Source organism: Leopardus geoffroyi, chromosome A1 (assembly GCF_018350155.1).
Source record: "Leopardus geoffroyi isolate Oge1 chromosome A1, O.geoffroyi_Oge1_pat1.0, whole genome shotgun sequence".
Classification (NCBI taxonomy): Eukaryota; Metazoa; Chordata; class Mammalia; order Carnivora; family Felidae; genus Leopardus; species Leopardus geoffroyi.
Window position 1 is genome coordinate 116,096,501 of NC_059326.1, and position 6,000 is coordinate 116,102,500.

Genomic DNA, 6,000 nt, shown 5'->3' on the forward strand with positions numbered 1-6,000 from the left:
CACATTCCGTATCAAAGGCTGCACTACTTGCTGTAAAGTTTATGGGGAAAAGTTGCCGGAGAGCAATCCAGTCGGCCTTAGCCCCGGTCCTCTCCCGTACAGCTCAGGAAATAATCCCCCGAAGTAGCTAGACCCAGCAGACACCAAGAGGAGCGGCCTACAACGAACCCTGCCAGAGCAGGATACAACAGGGACCCAAGGCCTGCCTTCCAGGCATCTGCACTGGCGGCGAGAAGATATCATCTGGAGTCTCGGCGAACTGATCCAACCAGAGAGGAGTGTCTGTTGGGAGTCTCAGGTCCAACCCGCCTCGGAGGCGGGAGCGTAGGCGGGGGCAGGGAGGCCAGGCTGGCGTCTCCAGTCCCCACTGCACGGACCGACCCGCAGTGCTCGGTAGGCGCCCGGAGGCCAGGCGGCTGGGGGCGGGGCTCGTGCTGTGACACCGCCCCTCGCCTCGCCCCGCCCCCCGCCCCGCGCGCGTTGCCAGGGTGATCAGGTGACTCCGAGCTTGCGGCGCTCGGGGCGGCCGTGACGTCAGGCGCGCCGCTGCTCCTCTCTAGCTTGGTGGCAGGTGCAGTGTATCTGGTGCGGTCTCATCTGGTCGGATCAGGTCCGGAACAAACCAGTGCCCTACCGGTTGGAGAAGAGAAGAGGTGAGGCGCGGCGGCCGCGGGCCCGACCAGGCTGGGACTAGGGAGCGGGTGAGGTGAGGGCGGGGCCCTTCGGGGGTTTGGCGCGCCCCCGAGCTCCCCAAAGAGCGCCCCGAGAGCGGCGGGCACCCTGGCGAGGTGGACTGACTCAGGGTGGGGTGTGCGCAGCGTCCGGGGAGGGGCTGGGAGCCGGCCCAAAGCCCACCCGGGAGCCCCGCCGCTGTTCATCCGGTTGTCGGTCGCGAGCCGCTGGCAGAGGCCGGGAGGGTGGAGATCCTGCGCCGCCCGCTAGTCTTCTGGGCCGTGAACTAAAGGCGCTCAGCATTTCAAGCGGCCTCCCCGTGCCCGGAGTCGGCGTGCTCGGAGCGGGTCTCGCCACACCCCGTCCCGGGGGACTTCTGCGAGAGGCTTGTGCAACTCTTCTCCTTGGGCAGCGATTTCTGAGGAGCTGCCGGGGGGAGGAGGGAGGCTAGTGCCGGGAGGCCGCTTGGGAGCCCCACGAGTGGGAGCAGAGGCCGGCGTATTCAGAGAAAGTGCTTCGGAGAAAAGGAGGGAGTGAATCGGGATCTCAGTGGACCTGTTGGGGTAGGTGAAATCTGAGCAGAGTCCTGAGGGGTGGGGACTAATCTCCCTGCAGCGGTTGGGGGTTGGAAGAAGCTGAGAGAGGGGAAGAGGACCTCTGGAGAAGGGAGGGAGGAAAAAGGGACGTCTGCGGAAGGAGAGCATGAGCTTTGCGCTAGAGGTAAAGGAACGACGACTGTTGGGTGACTGGACCGAGTGCTAGGGCTGTTGCGGGGGGGGAGGGGGAAAGTTTGGAGGATTAGGTTAGGAAATATTTTTGAGTGCCCAGCTGAGGGTTTGTGTGCTGTGGGGGAGCCATTGAAGCGTTGGCTGGATTGGGGGTCGGGAGAACACTGGGATGGGGAGACACTGAGGGGGCTGTTGCGACAGCCTGGGAAAGAGGTGACCACACCTAGAACTCTGGTCTGATGGGATTCTGCGACCCCTGCTTAGGAAATATTTATAACGGGTGAGGACGAAAGCACCCAGGTGCCTGCCTACACCGAGCCATTGTTAGCAGATTGAAAAATCCTCAAAGAGAAGGGAAACACCCATTTGCAGTTCATTTTCTTATTCTCTCTCTTTTTTAAAGATTTTACTTTTCAAAGTAATCGCTACACCCTACGTGGGGCTTCAGTTTACAACCCCAAGGTCAAGAGTCGCTGGCTCTACTGACTGATATAGCCAGGTGCCCCTCTTGTCTCTTGAGACCAGATTTAATGGCTATGTGTGAGATTGCCTGTCTCAGTAAGTGCGGAGGTTGTATTGTCCACAACACTTGGCCTTGAGAGGTTTCAGAGTATGGTACAAATGCCTCTGATTCCCAAAGTGAAACCCAACCCCCAAGTGATTGGTAGGAGAGTTAATGGGGGAAATTTATTACAGGATAATCAATGCCCAAAACATGAAAATGGAACATTGGGGAAACTAAAAGGAGTCCCATGCTTTGTTAATTGTAGAACTAAGAGTTCCCCTTTCACATCTATTACCCTCAACTTGTGGGCTTCTCCACCTAAGGCTGTTTAAGTGTTAATTGGATGTTTGTCTTAATTTCCTGAGAAACAAGAAATTTTGATTATTGAAAAGGAATGATTTGGTGATTTATGGTTTTTCCCAGCTCTGAAATGTACTAATTCTGTGACTACACACACACACACACACACACACACACACACACACACAAATAGCACTGCCATCCTTTATTATTTTAAGTTTATTATTTTGAGAGATTGCTCACACAAGCAGGAGAGGGACAGAGAGAGGGAGAGAGAGAATCCCAAGGTGACAGTGCAGAGTCGGACATGCGGCTCAAACCCACGAACTATGAGATAGTGCCCTGAGCCGAAATCAGGAGTCTGGGCCCTAACTGACTGAGCCACCCAAGTGCCCCATTTTATATGAAACCTTAACAACTTATGTTTTCTGGAAGGACATGAAATGACTGAACCTTGCTACCAATTTGTTTTGTGTATGTTTGCTGCAGAAAATAGAATTGGACCTCCAGGGATCCTGTCCAGTAAAAGGTGGTTTCGGGAACTGCGGAGAACTTGGGAAGGTGGCCGCAGCTGGTTTGTGTATAAATGTAGAAACCAGCACAGCACTCAAGGGAGGGCAAATCCAGAGTGGTGACACCTGGGGAAAATAAACTTCACTTCAGTGACTTCCTTCTCTGTAAAAGAAGGCTTAAGATAGGTCACCTGAGCAATGGCTGTTTATCACGCTTTAGGGTGTACTGAAGAGTTTTTCCTTATAATATTACAAGTGGTAGGGCTTGTTATGATAGTGACTTTTAAAGGTCTTTACAGGAGTCCCATGCTTTACAAGAATCTCTGGAGGTTAGATTTCTTGGCCACTTTTTTAAACCGTTGTTAACCATTTTCTAAATCTCTTCAAAAGTATTTGAACCAGCCAACTAATCATGCTTCCTTTGGAAAGAAACAGCCCCCAACCCCCAAACACTATAACTATGTGCTGTCAGGGCAGTTAAGTAGGCCAAGAGTTTTGGGAAATTTTCCACTTTTATTCACCCGTACCACCCCCACAAGTTTTCCCATTGGTAGAGAGTATGACTTCATTGTCAGGAAAAAAAAGTTTGTGTATTTCCCTAAACATAAGCTATGATAGCTCCCAGGGCTGGCTGTTCCTGTGTTGAAGAACAGGAATGCTCTCCTTTAAGGGGCTCTCAGCCAAAGTAGGGCTGGGGTATAGGCCAGAGACTGAGCCAAGGAGAATTCTCAGTCCTTGGCCTTTGTCACCCAAGGCCCTGGGCAGGGCCCACCGTTCTTGGGATGGTAACATTCCTCGACCTTGAAACGGGATAATGGTTAGTACTCCCTTCCCAGAGGTACCAAGGAGAATTAATGAGAGGCTTACATGAAATTAATGTAATTAATTCATTACTTACATTGATGCTCCTCCAAAGCATCAATGTAAGCTCCTCCAAAGCTGAATTTTTTTTTCTCCACAAGTCGAGAGGTGACAGGGAGGCTAAGGGAAGTCTCCCCGAACTGTTGACAAGCTCCCGTATTTATTAGGTATATGTTATAGGGAAAACATTGTGCAATATGTCAGGGGCTACATGCCAGTAAGAACTTAAAGAAAGCGTGCAAAGAAACAGGGCATTCCCAAGACTACAAAAGAGATATTCCATAGATAACATGGTCTCAGGAATTCATGAGCACAGGCAGGACCCAGTCCCTAAATATGCCTTAACTAGATAGTGGTCAGGTGTCCTCTGCAGGGCCAGAAAGCAGTGTAATGTGTTCCCTATAATCTCCTTAACCAGGACATAGCTATTTGATTTCCTACATATCCCTTTTTTTTTTTTTTTTAAAGAATCTTGTTCATGGGAGTTGAGGAGGGCAATCTGTTGTCATTCATGATGTCTCGAGGATGTCTCGAGGAGGCCACTATGGTGTAGATCATTTGGAGGGCTTAGCCAAGTTTTGAGAAACCACAGCTAGATATGCTAAAAACCTGTTTTCTGGGGTTGGTGGCCCTCTGCCATGGCACATTACTTTGGTCACATGTTGATCGAGCTTCTTAAGTTGTCCCCAGGTGACATCATTTGCCTTGGTCACTTGTGGGTATAGTCTCCACTGTTGTCCAGGATGAGGTCTATCCGAAGTCCGGACAATGTCACTTTTTTTCCTGAACATGTCGATTCTGCCACCTAAAAATCTTCCTCTCAAAGCTATCACTTTCACTTTAGGGTCACCAATTTCGGGTTTGGCTTATCACGTCAGGGTCACCAGTTGTGGGTTCAGCTTTTGGCTTTGTCCAGCAAAGCCAAAGATGGCAAAAAGGATTACTCAAGACTTCACAAGTCCGGGGGCGCCTGGATGGCTCAGTCAGTTAAGCATCCGACTCTTGGTTTCAGATCAGGTCACGATCTCGAGGTTCATGGGATCAAGCCCTGCTTCGGGCTCTGTGCTGATAGTGTAGAGCCTGCTTGGGATTCTGCCCCCCACCGTCTCTCTGCCCCTTCCCTGCTTGCGCTCTCTCTCAAAATAAATAAACTTAAAAAAATTTTTTTGAAAAAAAAGACTCCACAAGTCAAGAGAGGTGAGACGGAGACTAAGGGGAGTCTCCCTGAGCTGCTCTCCCTGAAAATTGTAATTCTTGGATGAACGGATGTTTTGAGATTAGTGAAATAAAAAAGAGATGGACATTCTAAATTTTTGTGAAAGCCTCATTCAAACTCTAAGGTGTTTTTATTATTTTTTTCCTGGGGTATTTAGGCTTATCGGTACACTTATAATCAAGATCTGGAGGCCTGAGGGTAAACTCCATGTTTGTGTTTGATAAGGAAATGATTTCAAATGGTTCCCCACTCTTTTCTGCTTCCCTTTGAGTGCCTGGAATAAACCAGTAACCTAGCTGGGTGTGGAGCTTTCTGGAGCTTTTTGTGTCCAGTATCCTTTCAACTCTAAAGGAGTTAGTTATTAAGTTCATCAGAGGTAAAAGTGGATAATAATGCTCCCTAAATTAAATGAGGAGTGAAATAGTCATCTTTTAAAATTCCCGTGTTCTGTGTCAGTCCGTTGGTCCTCTTACTCAGTCAGACACTCACATGCTTGCTGATGTGCCCAGGGACTCTATAGAACTATAATATCTATCTCTTAGACTTCTGGCATTTGTTGACTAGGCATGAGGGGAATTCTGACCGGAGAGGCTTGTTTTTCTCAGGCAGCGCTTGGCCAAGGCTGCTAATTGGCTTGGCTATAAAGTGGGAGTCAGCAATTAAACAGCAGCATAGAAGCGAGGGAATTGGGCATGAGTTGACCCTCCGGCCAAAAAGGTTCACACTACTTGGTGTGCTGTTTACAAAGGACTCTTCAAAAGGAAATGAACTCACTGACTTCTTAAGTAGGTTTTAGGAGACGTAGGTGGAATATTGGTATTGATTGTAGGCTTCAGAACCAGTTAGGAAACTGGATGGATCCTCATTTCTAAAGCCAGGAAGACAAATGGTTTGAATCTGGTCTCTATGGACAGCAAGCCTGTGGTATGATTTTGCCGAAAACAAGGGTTGATTTATATTTTTGTGAACCCTTTCAATTAAAAGGTTTAAGGGAGTGTTGGTAGTCATGGTGGGAGGAGAGTTTGAGCTGAGTTTACTCCCTGGGGAGTAATGCTGTATTCATAGTGCCTATCTTTAGTTCTCCAGTTTATGCTGAAAGAATCATTAGTCCCCAGAGAGTTGTTCCAAAAAATACATCATTACTGAAAACTATCAGACCACGTGCTCATTGTGCAAAGAAAGATAGGGATGGGGAACAATGAACTG

General features: G+C 49.0%; 1 protein-coding gene across 1 annotated transcript in view; it reads left to right on the forward strand.

Annotated features, from left to right (window-relative positions):
- Window positions 1-1,269: 1,269 nt before the first annotated feature.
- Window positions 1,270-6,000, forward strand: part of CYSTM1 (cysteine rich transmembrane module containing 1) — a 43,216-nt gene continuing 38,485 nt past the window's right edge. The window contains exon 1 of the mRNA XM_045490596.1: window positions 1,270-1,392. The gene's annotated coding sequence lies outside the window, so the exon portion shown is untranslated. The remainder of the gene's footprint in view (window positions 1,393-6,000) is intronic.